The sequence below is a fragment of the Leptinotarsa decemlineata genome, unplaced genomic scaffold, assembly GCF_025532065.1.
Source record: "Leptinotarsa decemlineata unplaced genomic scaffold, Ldec_3_MD MMD2_tig00026282_RagTag_RagTag, whole genome shotgun sequence".
Classification (NCBI taxonomy): domain Eukaryota; kingdom Metazoa; phylum Arthropoda; class Insecta; order Coleoptera; family Chrysomelidae; genus Leptinotarsa; species Leptinotarsa decemlineata.
Window position 1 is genome coordinate 7,408,607 of NW_027412668.1, and position 18,157 is coordinate 7,426,763.

At 34.8% G+C, this 18,157-nt stretch overlaps 1 protein-coding gene across 2 annotated transcripts in view; it reads right to left on the minus strand.

The window, feature by feature from the left end:
• The window catches only part of tara (SERTA domain-containing protein 2 taranis), a 48,222-nt gene that overhangs the window by 14,639 nt on the left and 15,426 nt on the right, over positions 1-18,157 (minus strand). The window contains exon 1 of one of the 2 annotated variants that reach the window (XM_074179749.1): positions 17,515-17,939. The exons of the other annotated variant lie outside the window; for it this stretch is intronic. The gene's annotated coding sequence lies outside the window, so the exon portion shown is untranslated. Of the gene's footprint in view, positions 1-17,514; positions 17,940-18,157 lie in introns of those variants that run through there. 2 annotated transcript variants of the gene reach the window in all.

Consider the following 18,157-nt stretch of genomic DNA (forward strand, 5'->3'; position numbering starts at 1 on the left):
TCAGCGATGAGGCCCATTTCTGGATGAATGGGTACGTGAACAAACAAAAATGTCGATCCGAAAGCGTCCAATGCATCCCGAAAAAGTCACTGTTTGGTGTGGCGTCATCGGTCCATATTTCTTTGAGAACGGTCCATATTCCTTTGAGGCCATCACTGTCAACAGCCAGCACTATAGGTCGATGATTACCAACTTCTTTCAGTCTGACATCAACGACATGTGGTTTCGACAGGACGGCGCTACGTGCCACGTTGGATATCCTGTACGGTGATTTGAGACCAAGGTCATGTCATGTGGAGGTGATGTGAATTGGCCACCGATATCGTGCGATTTGACCCCGTTAGACTTTTTTTGTAAGTCACGGGTGTATGCAAATAAGCCACAAACCACAGTGGTCCTCAAAACCAACGTAACCCATGCCATCTGTCAAATTCAGACTAATTTATGTACCAAAGTCATGGAAAATTGGACTTTTCAATTGTCTTCTTTGGATTCTTTGATTCAGTTCCTCTCTATCTCAGCTGTTCAGAAGTAGTTCAAAACTGTCTATATTACCTGCTTGTTGAGGTTTGTTTCTGAGAGAGTTATCATTTGGATGCCAGCTTGCTCTAGATACATCAAAGTGACACAGTTATACAAATCCATATTCGGCACTTGATGACATATCACTATCATTTGACAATTCCGTGTGGTTTCATTATAATGTGTTCTATGTGTTCTATACTTCTAAGGTTTGAAGTTTTCTATGATGATCACTTGGTGATCGAAACACGTGTCGAGGTGTTGAAATAACGGTTTGGTGTTGGAAAAAAACTACAGCAATATTCATAACTACACCAAAGTTTCCAAAGAGTGCATCACAAGTGTATAATTGTGATCTGTTTAACCAGTCTTTCATTCTTAAAAGATGTCCCTACTCTGCCTATCAATTGTCTTCTAAAACAGAAATTTGCGACTGATTCCTTTCTCATAAAAATGCACAAGCACTGAGGAAAATCCTCCTCTGGGAACATTTCCTTTCTGTAGAACACATTCATTTGGAAAAACAGAGTCTTGAAAAGTGTAGATCATCGAGGTGTGTAAAGACGAACATCGACTTGGTGGGCCACGTACTTCTGACAAATTCTATAAAACTATCTCTGTATCGGTAGAGTAGAAGGGTCAGTGTAGTCCCACAGCACTTAGGCCACATGTGACCCATTGTACATCCTCCCGAGGAGTTGTCCTAGGTTATCGTCCATCCTGTCCTTTCCAGGAAGGTGGAGAGATCTCTGGGAGACATCTCCTTTATATCGGCAGGTGTAGGCCTAGACTCGCCGAACACACTCTCTTATTGACGATAACTCCGGACATTCCCATAGGACATGCCTGGCAGTTTCATCATCCTGTTCACACATCCTGCATAGATGCGTGTCTATTATTGAGGTGTTTCCTTAGTTGACAGTGGCCAGTCAAAAAGCCTACTATTAGGCGTAGATTTTTCCTGGCCATCGCCAGATATTTCTTCGACGCTAGCTTCCCAGGGTCGCCGCAGGTGCCACTGGGTCTTAAAATTCTTAGTCCAGCCGCTTCCTTGGCTAAAGAGTCGGCAATGCGATTACCTTCACTCCTGTCGTGCCCTTTAACCCACCTCAGGATACTGTTAACATCTAGCGAGGCTTTGGCTAAAGCTTGATGACACTCTAGTACTAGTCCTGAGGTGACACGTTTCCAGTTCAAGGCTAATAGTGCGTATCTGCTCTATGGAAAGATATTCCCCAACCTTCTTTCAATATTTCAGACTGTCAAATTGTGTGACGTAGGCTCCATGCAATCGAATGACTATTTCATGATTGAATTCAGCAGCCTTAAGATATGAGAAAGTTGAAGGAACATGAACTAAAAACCACCTGGCAATCCATGATACCAAGTTTACTGAACTCTCCTGAAAAACCCTAGAAATCAGGTGTAACAATTCTGAATCCCTCTTGTCTAAAAATTGTACTATTTTGAAGATGATTGACATTGGAAAGAAAGCAACTTTGCTTGCGAAAAGCATATTTATGATGATCATTTAAGATGCAGAAGTATTGCAAATATTCAAAAATATGTATGATGATTTACAGCTTCATGAATGATTTTCATTTTCACTGGTAGTGAAGTAACTGTTTTCTATATTATACTTGGAAAATTCTTCGTATTTTTTTTGTGTATGGCCAGAAGCTTCTGTTGATGTTGAGCTCTCAATAATAAAATAATAAGGTCTCTCGGAAGAGGGGAATAGTATGTAATAAAGTATCGAAACAGATGACTGTCATGGACAAAGTTATGACAAAGATGTTTTCAAAACTCTTTAAGATTGATAAAATTAGTCCTTCAACAATTTTTCTCGAAAATATATTCATTTCTTCCAATATTTTCTGTACTAATATGTTTATCGAAAAAAAGTGCTTTGAAGTTTTTGTAGAATTTCCGATACGTATAAACTCGATAACTGATTTTAAATTTTGATTTGATTTAAAATATCAAAAAATACGGAAATCTTGAACAGATGCTGGAGAAGCACGTTTCCGGCTTTGCTCATTTTCTGTAGATCTATTTCATCACAATTATTTTTGTTTATTACGTTGAATTCTAGTTGAAATGAACAATGTTTCTCATTGAGTTTCTCTCTCTCAACAGTTTCGAATGAATAATGACGTCCTCGCACTAAAACTAGAAACAGGAATCCCACAGGGATCTGTACTTGACCCTATATATTTCTTGATGTACAAAAGAAATTCCAAGACTTGTAGTGGGCCCGATACTTTTCATAGAATTATATATATATATATACATATATATATATATATATATATATATATATATATATATATATATATATATATATATATATATATATATATATATATTCCTGGAACAGTATCTCGCAAGTCAAGTCAAAAATGTTTATTAGCTTTTAAGAATAATTAGGTACATAATATTGTGAATGTGTTTTGTGTGGGGCCCTGCTATAGGCTTATGCCTCTTCAGGGTTGTAAGTCGCAAAAATTATACCTACTATGATTAGAAATCTATAAAATGTTACTCTCAGATGGGTGATTCCTGATTTTCGGTCAAGTATCATCATTTGAACATTGAGATAAATTATGTTTACAGCTCAATATATATATAATGGTGTTCAAATGTTACACCGATACGCCACTGACAGGCTGGGTCGTATTGTGCCCTTTTGCCTGCACGGCTGTGTTTTGAATAGTCCCTATTGCCCATAGCACAGCAGGCAAGCGGCATGGAAGACCGGCAGGTCTAGAGTTGGTTCACGAAGGGACCAAAACTGATGGTAATATGGGCGTGCCTTACAGTTCATGGATGCTCAGAAACAGGACGTGAACGACTGGATTATATTTGAAATCAGGCAAAACATAGAAACAAGCTCAAAAATAAAGAGTTTTGTATTAGAAAGTGTAGCAGCACTCGATATAATGACACAAAAATATTTCGAGTTCATGAATTGTTGTAAAAAATTACAATAATACTATCGGTGCAATTGTTTTTTCATGGCGGTATATTAAATTTATATATAATGAACTTATATAAAATGAAGTTATATAACGCAGGAAATTATTGCTTCAGTGATGTTTACGAAAAAAAAGTGCTCTAGTCGTCGATAATCATGCAATCATGCAATACAAACTAGTTTCACATGCTATTTTATCGCTGATTAGAACACGATTTATCAATACTTTTGGCTAAAGATATTTCATTGACGTTCTATCAAAAATGTTTTCAAAATTACCACTAAAATGTTTTCTGTGGCTTTGTCAATTCAATTGTTTGATGAAAAAAAAAACTGCACATTTGCAAATTGATATGAATTTGTGAAAGGAAATTTTAAAAAATGGTGAACAAGACGAGTTCCGAAAACTTCGAAAAGAATAAATAAAGAATTCAATGAGACAGTTATAATAATAATTATTATAATTTGTCTCGCCAGCTCCTGGCGAGACAAATATCGTCAGAAAAGAGGAGGAAAAACGGATAAAATATAGAGATTTTCTCTTCGAACTCCGCAGACTCTATCCAGATCACTCTGTCAAGATGGTTGTTCTGATTATTGGAGTCCTTGGTGGAATGATGTCCTCTCTACTCTCGAATCTTAAAATCATACCGGCTTGCCGCACTAAGGCAGAAATATTAGCTACACAGATGCAGAAGGTTGTCATTTTTGGCTCACTGCCCTTGTTCAGGGCACATGATTGTCGGACCCAATGCTCACTTACCCCACGGTGCGGTGAGTGGTCATTGGTTGATAATGCTGGCGCGCCCTCCCGAATGTATCGGGGCTTCGGGGGATAGGGCCTGCCCAGCGCACACTCAGCTGTAGTTTCATACATATATTTTAATAGATCACAAAAGGCGAAGTTCAACTCAGTTAGCACAAGTACTACTGAGTTGTTCTTCTGGTTCTGTCACTTTGAAGCTTCTGACATTTAAGGTAAAGGTACCAGAAATTATTAGATTATTTGTTATTTTGACACTCATAATCATAGCAATTAGCTCTAAACATAATTTTGATTGAAGATTTTATGTTATTTTCATTTTGGAAAATTTCAATTATTTTTTACATTCATTTTTAATAAGCCAGAGTTGAAATCATTCATCATTTTATTGAATTGCGATAAAACGTTGTTTTTCCTTCGTCACAAGTTGTTTTTCATTTGTCACAAGTTGTCTTTCATTTGTCACAAGTTGTTTATCATTTGTCACAAGTTGTTTTTCATTTGTCACAAGTTGTTTTTCATTTGTCACAAGTTGTTGTTCATTTATCCTACGAGCCTGAATCTAAGCGGTATGCGTTATTTTTCACGCTTTCCAACACCATGTTCATTCCATGTATTTGGCACCTTGGTTGTGCTGAATTTGTTATGAAGCACTTCTCGGTTCAAAGCAATGCGCATACTTCAAACTTGGTCGCATACTTGTTTATGAAGTAGTTGAAGTTGCCTCACTGTTTATTATTATTCCATATTAACTAAAAACGTGTGTGAAAGACCGGAGCTCGATAGATCAATCGCTTAACCTAATTCATATTAAAAGTATTATATTGGTCAAAGTAGACAAGCTATACGAACAAGTTTCACAGATCACAGGACATATATTAGGTACTGAGAACTATTAGAGAAATAAAATAGAGATAAAATGTATATCGTTTGATATTGAATCAAGTTCAGTTAATGTTAAGTTTTTCATTCCAAATACATGCCTTCCTTTCGAATTATTCTCGTATTCAATATTCAGGTAGTTCAATTTTTTTCATCTTAAGCGCTCTTAAAATTCGAAATACCAAATTTCGGGGATTGAATATATGTGGAAATTAGCTGTTCATCTGGTAACCAGGAGTTAACCAGTCCAGACTTGGCCTTAGATAATCTAGAGCAAGCCTGGCCTAAGGGAATCAACTTCAGCAGAAATTCGTGGAAGCGAACTCTCCGAACAAAGCCCACGCTTACTAACCCTCGACTCATCAAATTAAACAACATCCAAGGACGTCAGCAACCCTGCTATTCCTGGAGCGAAAACGAAAATACCAACTTCAAATTTTCCCTCCAACCAACCAAACGCGGCCGTACTCCTCATTAATATCCTCATCCATCTAGAGAGCGGGGGAACGAACTACCAAATCGCCAGAAAATATAAGAGTGAAACCCCCGGTATCTTTTCTCTCCCCTTCGGTCGGGCGAGCGTGTGTGTAGAAACAAAAACGGAGGCAAAAACTTCCCCCTGGGCTAAAAAGAGAACGGTGCAGAACACACAGGGAAGGTTTTAAATAAAATTCAGTCATCTATACGAGAGAGCTGCTCGCATTTCGTTTTTGCTGGCTTAATGGGGACGAGTGGGGCAGCGTAGGTGCGTTGCTATGGCAACGGACCAATGGGGAGGCGCGTCACCCCACCACGCCGCTGACGCTTCACGAACTCGGCTCTGGGGGTAATGAATGTTGCATGATATACGGGGAGAGCGATAAAAACGAATCGCGATTCATCATTGCGGTGTCCCTGTATGATATATGTTTGATACGTGTGCGATTCTTCGAGTTAGTCTTCTTCTCATTAGGGAATTGGGTTTTGTCGTTGGACATGAACCCAGCTTCGAGTAACTTCTTTATGTAGATAAGAATGTTCTGTGAAGTATGTCTGGAGATTCCATGCTTTCTGTGATAGTATATAGTAGGACTACGAACAGGGCGACATTAATTCCAAAATGAAACTCCAGGAAAATGTTGATTATTGCCTTGTCAGTAATATTCAAATGTTTCTTGTTCTCCATAATATAATATCAAGTAAATCTACAAGTGTGATAATTATGGATCGGAATTATGGAAAAGAAAAATGGAAAATTGTACTGAACTGAACGCTCAACATTCTAAGTAAATAAAATACGGCATGTATCAACAGTTATATAATCTATTTTATTCTAGATACCAGAGTTGAGTTATTTCATCTCAGTTAACCATGACTCAATATCAAATATAATAGTGGTTCCAATTGATATATAATAAAGTATCAACACCCAAATTCCCTGTCTGATACACGTACACCATTTATCATATCAACATCATTTGTTGAAGATATCAAAAGTTAATGTCACTTGGTAAGGAAAGGAAATCAAAAAGAACTTACAACACTTTTGATAATTTTTTGTTAGAATAAAAAATGGAATATTTCACACAAATTTCAATTCAAAATGTTGTTTTGACATTTTATTTTTTTTCCCCTCGAAAAATTCTTGAGAAGGGATTAGAGGATCAATGAAGGAAGAACAGTTACAACACAGCCCTTATTGAGATGGTGCATACCTACAGAACATGCAGTAAAGATGGCTTTATAGAGAAAAAGATACCAAATGATTACAAAACAGTGATAGCAAAGTGAACAATTAAACTTTTACTAAGTATATACTTGAATTTTCAGAAGCTTATATTACAAAAATATTGGGCATTGCAAGATTAAGACCAAATTTCAAAATGATTTTACTGCCCTCTAGTTTGGTATAGGTAAAATAAGGAACGGAAATTGAGGGAAAAAAATTATATTAGATCGATAATTTTAGTTGAGTAATCTTGCTCTGATACGAAAAAAAAAACTAAAACATACAATATACACTTCAACAACGATAAAATATAGCTCTGGGAGTGGATTTGTATTACATTAATTACATCATTACACTACATATACATAAAGAAGAAAAATATGAAAATGAAATGAAACCATTAGAAACAACCAAGCGTTAAACCCATACAAGACAGAAAATAAGCATCTACAATGATTTGGACATGCAGTCAGAAAATCAAAGAGAAAGATATGTGGTAGAAGTGAGTCGAAGACCTGGAGAAAAGGAAAGTTGGTAACAAAGGTAAAAGGAAAGAGTGAGTGGAAATTTGCAAATTCAACTACATTAAAGCCTCCGTTCTGAAGACAGAAATGAGCAATAACTTATATGATGAATTTGGTTTGATGAAAATCTTAGCTAACCCTTTGTGGGAATTTCACAAAAACGAAAAACTGCGGTATTACATATATGACTGTTTTGTTAAAATCTTCACTCAGATTTTTTGTACTATATGCCTACCTACATATCTGATCACCCCCGTATCGGATCTACTATATCGAAGGCTACCCTCCACCGGAATTTTCGAATAACCCTTCCGTTGTTTGCCGATAAACTTTTGTGAAAAATTTTCGCTTGCTTTTCGGAAACAAACGCCGAAAGAGGCCGTTTGCGCATGTGAATGAGGCGGAGTCTGAAATATCTGATATCAATACCGATTTTAACGCCCCCACCACCGTGCCGAACTTCAAAAGAAAAACACGTGGATTTCAACTAGGTTCGTTTCACTGGTATGGTTTTTCTTTACCCCAGCAGACGACCAAAAATTTGTTTCACGCCGCCTTCCTGAAACTTTCAAATCTCACCGCCACGTTCCAAGCAACCTCGATTTTGCATGCCAGCTTGTAACGGTTAGAAAATCCCACCGTTCGCCACATGCATTCAAATCAAACAAGTGAGGTTTGGTCATAGCTGTTATATGACTCAAACTGAACGATAGATTTGTTTCAACTTCGGTATCTGTGTCGTCGTTTGAAACAGCCTATTGCTAAACCCGCGGCTTTTTCCCTAGATCTACCACTAAATCACCAGATGTGATGCGTACAGTTAGGAACCGAAGGAAAGTATACACGTCACACGTGTGAAATCTACTAGGAAGGCGAATGAATGTCCACGTACATTCGAATCGTACAAATTCCTTCTCTTTATTTTCGAACAGTCCGTTCTCAGTAATTTTTTCATTCGTCCGGCAACGCTGCGGTTGCTTCACGCTAGCTCTGGAGAAAAGTTCATCGAGTTGGCCTCTTTTTCAGAGGCCGAGCTAGTCAGATCGCGTTCGGAACTGCCCGGAGCAGATCGGGCGAATCCAACGTACACCCGAACGTCCACAGTCACACGTTGCTCCGCGTATTTTATCGCTAGAAGGGGCCCAGGCAGGGGAATGATTTTGGGTCGAGTATTGCTTGCCAAGCGTACGGAGAAGCGACCTTATCGGCATGTAAAACAAACAATCCGACTTTCTTGGCTGTAACTGTTAAAATATAGCGAGCGCTACGAAGAAATGTTTTCGACCACTTGTTTACACCGTTTTTGAATATGCCGCGTTTATTTGTGGATTTGAATGTTGGAGAGTTGATAAGCGTGTAACTGTATTGATTCATGCATATTTGCCAATTAAAAAAGCTTTATGTACTTTCGACAGGTTTATTGATACGATTTTGATAGTAATGGAGCTGCTATTTATTTATCGGCTCACCAGGTTCATTTAAATGTTTGTAATGAACTTGATTTTATTGTACAAGGTGCGTTCGATACGGAAATGTGGCTGGAGATTTCCGAAATACAAATTAAGGAATAAATTCCACACCTAATATCACTAGTTTTAATAGTACCAACCAAGCAAATATACAAGGGGTTCTCAAAAAGTAAATCAAAGTATTTATTCATCTACAAAACAGTGTCTCCGTTTTCTGTGTAGTTACACGGTTTGATAGAAATGCGAGAATGTTCATGAAATTCATCGAAAATGGGAGTGAAATCATCGTAAACAACGTTTGACTTAAATTCCAAAGTTTTATATTGACAAATTGAAAGACCAAGACCAGAGCTGGAACAGAACTACTGACTGACCAGCTAGGTGTGTTCTGTCTGTTATCTCGTTCTCTGCCCGTGTGATACTGTGATATAAATGAGAGATGACATAGACAATCAAGTTTTTTATTTTTTATTGTTTTATTAATGTTTCAAAGAAATATAAAACATGCCGTAGGTGTATTATTTTAAATTAATATATTCATCACAAAACACAATCACACAGCTTGGCCTCAGGGTCTGAAACACAGAACACATAATTATATTTTATGAATTCTGTGGTCTGTAGAGTCTTACTTTTAATCACAGAAACTGATGTCAAAATCAACTATCCACGATGATCAACATATACCATAGAATGTTAAATTAAGTTTGGCGTCACTTCCTAGTGGAATAAATTCACATGACTCCAAATTCAGACTGTTTGATATAAAAAGAAAAGGGTCTATAGCGTAGTTTGATTTTTAGCACTCGCGTGTAATATGGTGTAATTAGATAGTTTTAGCTATGTAATTTCATAAGTTACATTTGCTGACACTGCTACAAAGACAGTGGTTTTTTGTTGTTATCTTGGTCGGATGATGGGTCGATATTGTAACGAATTAGGGTGCTCAGATTATACTTATGGTCATTTCTAACGGCATCAGTGTCAAATTGTTGAATGAGGTGTAGTCTGACTAGACTGCAAATACTAGCACTTTTGAAAGATTTTGCTGTATACTAACTTCTTGATGATGTCTTCTAGAGCAGATACTTGAACCAAATGACCCGAATGAAAAGTAGAACTGAAATTTCAAGCGTAGGATGGGGAAAACATTTTCAATAATTTTTTATAGTCATGGAGCTAAGACAGTTAATACTATTTCTGGACATATAGAACTAACAAGAACGAAGTTACCTACCGTACTAAAAAACACGAAATAGTCAAAATATGTAAGATACCTATATCAAAATTCAGCACATATAGGTAGCAGTGTTTTGACTTATCGAGTTTCATTGTTGTGAATTGTAAGTTTGTTAAGATTGAGATGAATACAACAAATGAATTCAAATTGAATATTATTCTATTCTCAATTAAAAAAACACTATTGCTGGAGATCTTTTTTTTTCAAAATATGTTTAAAAACTTTTTCCAAACTTTCCAAACTAATACACTAATAATGTGTTGTACATAGACGTCGAATATAATTTACAAGTATATATATATATATATATATATATATATATATATATATATATATATATATATATATATATATACAAATACAAATATATGCATAAATAATGAGATTATTTGTGCTAGATTACCAACACTCTCATTCCATTCATGATATGCACACATAGATATGCAATTTTTTGTTGTTGTTGAAAGAGTTAAGCAGGAGAGAAATAGAATCAAACAGTGTTACCTAAAAAAAGTATTTTGAAGATGGCTATGTTAAAGAACATATGCTTTTGAGTCTGCTTTAAATTTATGAAGATTTTTACTTTTTTTCAGTTCGTTTGGGAGGCTGTTGTATATTTTTGGGCCAAAATAAAGGATATTTCTCTGACTGTGAGTTTTGCTGAATCTAGGAACTTTCAGTGTCAGGTCAGTGGTATATCTTGTGGCACTATATGAACATATTGTTGAGGTTTTTGTTCAAATGTCCAGATCAAGGTTTGTAGGATATATAAATTACGAATATTTAAAAGGTTCGTTAGTTGATACAATTCTGACGTGGGGAATCGTCTATCTTTCTTGTAAATGATTTTGAGAATGGTATTTTGAATAATTTGAGTTTTGTTTATAACGCTAGTAAATGCAATATCGCAGGTCAATGTGGAATACACAAAGCTTGATAGATAATCACCAACTGACTTGATGGAAAAGTTGGTTTTCAGGACTGAAAAATATAATTTATTGATTTTCTTGCAAACAATGAATATAATTAGTTTGTACTTGAATGAAATTCCCATAAACTTCGTGAATTGATTAGTTGTGAGGCTGCTATCAATTATTTGGAATTTAAAAGGAATTTGAGACTTATATTGTGAAATATGTGCTGATTTGACTGTTTCTTCCTACATTTACAATCTTTACTATTCTCAGTGCAGTTAGTATACTTAGATAGTTAGTATAGGTTTCATTGTTAATATTTACTTTCCTTCTTGGTACATATATTCACTAACTAATTGGACCCCTGTTCTTAATAAAGTAGGTATATTTTTTCCATTGGTCATTTTTATATTTAACTAGGAATGTTTGTTGTCAAAACACCAGATATAATGTCCAATAAGCTTTCTTTTCTGTAGTTTTTTTATTCGCGTAGCCGCACTTTCAATATCGGGTGTATTTGTTAAATTCTTCATGATAAATCCTGTACAAATTACCTTATATTATCAAAAAACCTGAAAGCTGTGTAAAAGGTTAGTTGAATATTTAGGGTAAAAATCTATTGATAAATGAAATACAGTCCGGTGGAATGCAGGAAAAAAATGTTTTTCCACACCTCAAGGACTAGCCAACTTTGAGAAATAAAATAAATGCATTTTATAAAGAGGATCATAAAACTAAGGCCAATGTCTTTGAAATTTTGGAATATATTGACCAATTCCACACTCCAAATCGTGTTCGCGTACGAGTATTTTTCTATTCTAATTCTAGACCCCCCTAAGAATTGAAACGCCTCCGCCAATGACCGGTGCTTTTGGAAGTCCAACCAGCGCGATACTCCGTCGCTTTGGAACTAGCTTTTGTATGGTTAGAATTTAAAAGGTCGACCTTATTATATCGAAACTGGCAAGGCTTGAGCAGCTCGACGATTCTCTGCGTTGTTGGCGTCGGAGCTATTTTAGGTTATGATTTAACTTATTTGTGGAGTCGGATGCGAGCGGGCCATGCTCTCTACTCTCTGCCGCCGCTAAATATGCCGAGATAGATGAACATTCTTGGAAATATACGGAGCCAATGTGATTTAAGAAATTAATATTTAGACTAATGGGTCATCAGTTTAATTATTGAAAAGTAAAAGCTTTTCATAGCTAAGAGGAACAATCAAATAAACAATATTCTTGAAAAAATTGATTCAAAATTTTTGCGCGCCAAACTTACTAGTCAGAACAGTGAATTCTGGGGATATTTAGTTCTATGAGCAATAACCAAATAAGTTGACTTACTTGTATGTTGACTATTATTTCTTTTTATTCCGTTACTTTTCACGTTGTGAAGTTTGTTTTATAATTTAATGTATTTAGTTAATTTCAGTATTGAAAAGTAAAAAAATATTAATATTGGCTGAATTATTTGTTGCCGTATAAAAAAAACGACTAAATTAAAAAATGAGTTAGGCAGTGTTAATAATTATCAAAAACTGCCTAAATCTAAATATTTAATACTTTTTTTCTCAGCTAATTCGCAGCGACGATTGAATAAAAAAAGGTGTGTTTCAATTTTCTTACGCAAGTCATTGGAAACATTTTGGAAATTTCCTCGTCTCATAGAAAATCATAATTGTTCAGTCAAAGGTGCAACCACAATTCAACTTTATAATTTTTTCCTTAATTCATTCATTTATTTTGTCTTCAGGTATGTGTCTTAGTTATTTATGAATATGAATTTTATACTGGAATTTGCTTTTACAAGTTTTTTCATCATTCGATTCCGGTATCTGCAAACAATATTGTCGGACATAACTGTAATTTTATTTTTCCCCGTAGTATAAATGTTTGTCAATTGTTAATATTTTTATTATGAAGCTCTGACTGACATTAAGAGCGTTTCTGTCAAATGTTGGGCAAACATCAAAATTGTAATATAGTTCAATTTGTACCCATACATTTCTTCATGTATTGCTAATGTTCATTTGTGATATTTGGATCTCAAATCCGGCAAAAATTTAATATTTTAGAGACGCCTTGTGACTGACGATTTTCTGTCGTTGTGATTTCTCTTTATTTTCATCTTCATCAGAATTTTGCAAATAAAAACCTCGTGTACCTATATACTTGTAACCATACATTTTGGTTATATGCTTGTATGTATGTATATGCTTGTTTATTGTTTATTCAAATTCCTTTTTGTTCATGTTCATTCGTGATATTTAGGTCTCAAATCCGGCAAAAGTTAATATTTTAGAGACGCCTTATGACTGGCGATTTTCTATCGTTGTGATTTCTCAGGTTCATCTTCATCAGAATTTTGCAAATAAAACCTCGTGTATATGCATGTAACCATACATTTTGTTTATTCAAATTCCTTTTTGTTCATGTTCATTCGTGATATTTGGGTCTCAAATCCGGCAAAAATTTCATATTTTAGAGACGCCTTAGGGCTGACGATTTTCTGTCGTTGTGATTTCTCATGTTCATCTTCATCAGAATTTTGCGAATAAAAACCTCGTGTATACACTTGTAACCATACATTTTGTTTATACAAATTCCTTTTTGCTCATGTTCATTCGTGATATTTGTGTCTCAAATCCGGCAAAAAGTTCATCTTCATCAGAATTATGCAAATAAAAACCTTGGGTATATACATAAATTAGTTTTTTTCAGGTTAGTTTTTGGAACTATACATATTTTATTGAACATTTTGCTCACTTGGTATTTCATGTTCCTCCCAAATTGTATTCACCACATATTTTTGGAAAATTAAATTATCATCAAAAATCAACTATGAAGCACGCTTCTCCCAATTGGAAAATCTCGTGAAAATGTTTATGATATATAAAACACCATCTGATGTTTCGTTTCACTCTGTTATCTCTCAAGTTTGTACAATGATAAAACCTAGATAATAATTCACTACCAAAGATATTCTATTTTTGGTTGATATAAGAAAACAATGAAATTTTCAAAACCCAAATAGCAGTATTTTCAATCAAACAATAAATATGACTCATACAAGTAGAACATACATAGAAGCCATCATGATCAAGCAAAAAAGATACATTCTCAGAAGTTTTTGTGAATGGACATTCCGAGAAAATGTGTTACATCTAGCAGCATATTCGTAGCTGTAATGGATATTATTCTGTAATTTATATAACTTCAGCGTAAGGCATAATGCAACAAAATTACTATAAGCACGTTGCAGAATTACATATTATGTTTATTTGTGTACGGTTAGATAACCAAGGATTACTTCGACGCCTTGAAAAATTATTAATACACATACTCGCAAGTTCACATATACAGAACGCAAATGGCAAATGAAGGGTTCCAAAGTTGAAATGAAGAAGATTAAGAAATTGAACACATCAATATAATATTGATGTTTAATCATGATATTGAAGTTTATCCTATTCTCGTTTTGTATTAATATATCCAAAGTGTTTTGTTGTAGATCTAGGTTGGTTAACTTAATATTATGCTGATTTATATTTTGAAAATGTATCACTCTTTTATTGTTTTATATATGTTTATCCAATATGATCATAGATTTTCAGATTCAGATAAACAGTGTTAGCTAACTTTTTTGTTGGATGAGTTTGGCATCTATCCAATGAACCATCTATTGAATTCAACTTTGAAAATCAGTTATTCACTGTTTTACACGTTTCTTATAATATAGTCATAGATTTCTAGAACTAGACAAACTTTTAGTGTAGGCTAACTTTTTTGTTGGATGAATTTTGCATCCATCCAATAAACCATCTATTGATTTCAACTTTTAAAATTAATTATTCACTGTTTAACACATTTCTTATACTCATAGATTTATAGATCTAGACAAACTGTCGAATTTTAATTCAAAAATCTACCTATTACTTAGTCATAGTTTTACATAATCTTGTCAATTATAGGTTTTGATACATTTTTAGAAGATAAACTACACTATTAGTTATTTTTCTCGTTGACTTGGGAAAATGGTTTATTATTTATTCACCGCTTTACAACGAAAATAGCTTTGCTTTAATAATTATAAATGTTCAGAGGAAAAACCATCAAAGTTCGGTTGAAAAAAATCAACTTGGTCTTCAAATGAATGTCGAGAAAAAATCAGGTCCGGATTCCAAAATTTTGACTAACCAAACTGCAATTTTTCGAATGTTTTAAAGGTTGTAACAGGAAACGACAATAAATTGGGCTTGACAATAGTTAGTCGTCAATCTTCTAGAAACAAGAGTTCAATTGTCTCTCACATTCGACATTTAACATGTACATACTAACAAAAACGAAGTCGATGGAGGTAAATCTGGTGATTGTGTCGGCTACTCTATGCTTCCTATTCCCTATCGTTAATATAGGGCTAAAACCCTATTTCATATCGTTGATATACTGCTAAACCAGCAAGAAATAATCATGGAGCTCTTACCACACCAAAGAGGATGTAACATGAGGTTTTTGATTAGTAGATATGTGAAGGAATTGAAATGTCCTATATATATTTTAATATAAATAACTAGAAAATAGAAACAATATGATTTATCCTCCATTTTAATATACTTTGAAATAAAGATGTAAAATCCTAAGTGCTAGTTGAATAATATCAGTTCATATCAACGTTTTTACCATCAAGGTTAAACATTTTAATTGGTATTTTGGCGTATTTTAAAAATTTTTAATGTAGCAGAGGAGGTACCAAATTCAATATGGGAATGAAAGAAGGGACACATACCCCCTTTTTTTAGTGAAATAAAGAGAGTTTCATGTAAATTTCATTGTACAGTTGATAAACGTCAGTATATATAGACCATGTTAAAGAGAACTATGATGATATAACACTTGAAATAGCATGTCAAGTAGTTATTTTTCAGAATCAATAATAGTTACTTTCGTATATAGTAAAACATTGATGTCCTGGATATAGTGTTCAATATTTTCCATCAATATCAAACAGAACTTGTAGAAAAAGTTAAAAGGGTTATATTTTCAAGAGTGATTAATTTTTGTGAAAAAAATGTTTGGCTTTCTACTACTCCATCTTAATAAAAAATGTGGGAATTAATCAAATAAGTGAATGAATATCATTACGATGCCATCGATGACATGAGTAGGTCAAACTCATTCCGCGCATGACATAAAATCGTAATTTCATGAATAGATTGTGTTTTTTCTTATAATGTTAGCCACATTGGTACTGAAGAGCTCAAAGGCAAGTGTCTTACGGCGAAACATCGATGTCTACCAGTAAAAGTGAAATGTTTACCTTTCATTCAGTATATTGTGTAGGAATCCTCTGAATGATTCTGATTCAATTCCATAGCGAATGTTTGGAATAGAAACTGAGTAGAAAAAAGTATTTTTTGTATAATTCAGTGTTTATATAAAGGTATTTGTTTCGAAAGAATGTTTCTGTTTATATGAAAGTAGCTATTTCAATAGCCTTTTTATCCCAGTTTGTGTCTGAAAGTTACTATGTATACTTAGTTTTATTAAAATTGATTGCCTCCTTCCTTTTTTGAGCTTACTCCCAGTTTAACTTGAGGCCGTTTGTCAAAAAACAAATTTTAAATAAATTTTTGAACCAAAGCAAACGAAAAGTTCCCAAATATCTCGAACAACAAACAAATGACGGGCTGTACCGAATTCCCACGTTTATTTCGTAAATCCTGTCATCTCCCAGGAATTGCAACCTGTTGGATGCACGGCACGGATCACTAAATAATCCGATGAAAAGAGACAATAGCCAGTATAAATGAAGTAGCTGACGTAATTGCCTGGTTGGCCTATTATTTAATTGGACGTAAAGAGGGTGGAGTAATAATAAACCACAAACGTATTAGGCGCCATCGGACGAATATAATAACACGAGAAAGTGGGAAGTGCCCGTCATTCATCCCAGTAGGCCAGTAGGTATATGCGTTTTGTTTACATTTCAGCGATGTCAACACGAAGTGAGATAAACGACTCTGACAAGTGCATCTTTTATGCGATAATGCTCATTGTTATTGTCCGAAAAAGCGGTTTCATTCGTCGTTGTGGAAGGGCCCGACACCTGCTGCTCGTACTTTTGTGAATGTAGTGTAAATAGCGTAGTGGTTTAATGTTATTATCACGGCTGGCACGAGCCGGAAAAATAATTATTTATGGTAGGCGGGGCTAATGAGAGGAGGACAATGTTGCCGGAGGTTGCGGACAAATCGGTGATTAACTTCATGGGTGTGAAGGATTTTCGGGTCAACGAAAGTGATAGTAAGGTGGTTTGCCGTAATTGGTTATTAGGGCAAATCTTCTCACCTACGAGGGATCGTAATAAACATATTTTACAGTATCACTAATGATAGTCACGAGTCTGATTCCTTTATCTTCACAAAGACATAAAACCTGTAAGCCCAGTGCGATTAATTTTCACTTATTAATTATTTGTTTGAAATACTTTAGGTGCTGTTATAAATAATCTTATTATACCTGGATGTTGAATGATTAATTGTTGTATATTTGTAAGTATCTGTTTTCTGTTTCTTCAGCCTGCTTCTTCCACAGTTATTCTTTTTTGCTGTAGTAGGTAGCTAATAGGCATTAAATCTTCTAAAACTCTTGAAATTTTCATTTTTCTGACATCAATTGTCAGCAATTGATAAAAACAATTAACTAGAATCTCGACCACCCATGAAAACCAATCAATGGAGTAAACACTGTCAAATAATCAAGGCTTATTGCTCAGAACCATTGTTCCGTTGCAACATCAAATCGCCTTCAGTACACAAATGATTTGGACCAACGTTATTCACTACATTGAACTGGAGGAAAAGATGCCATGTAATATCCTTCACAGTCGCCAGATTTGACACCACTTGATTTATTTGAGTGAGGATACCTGAAAATAATGCAGAGTAAAGGAAATTGTATAAACTTACTCATATCTAACATATTTTGAGTAGATTATTTTTATGGATGAGTGTTGGTCTACCGAAGGAATGTCTTCATCTTTTGAAGCTGCCAATTTGGTTAATGAAGCGGGCGTCGAGAAGACTATTACAGTTCTGGTGTCCAGGACAAGTGCTAGTTTTGGATAGGTTAGTCGTGTTTTCCATGTTGTTGGGTCTTCCAA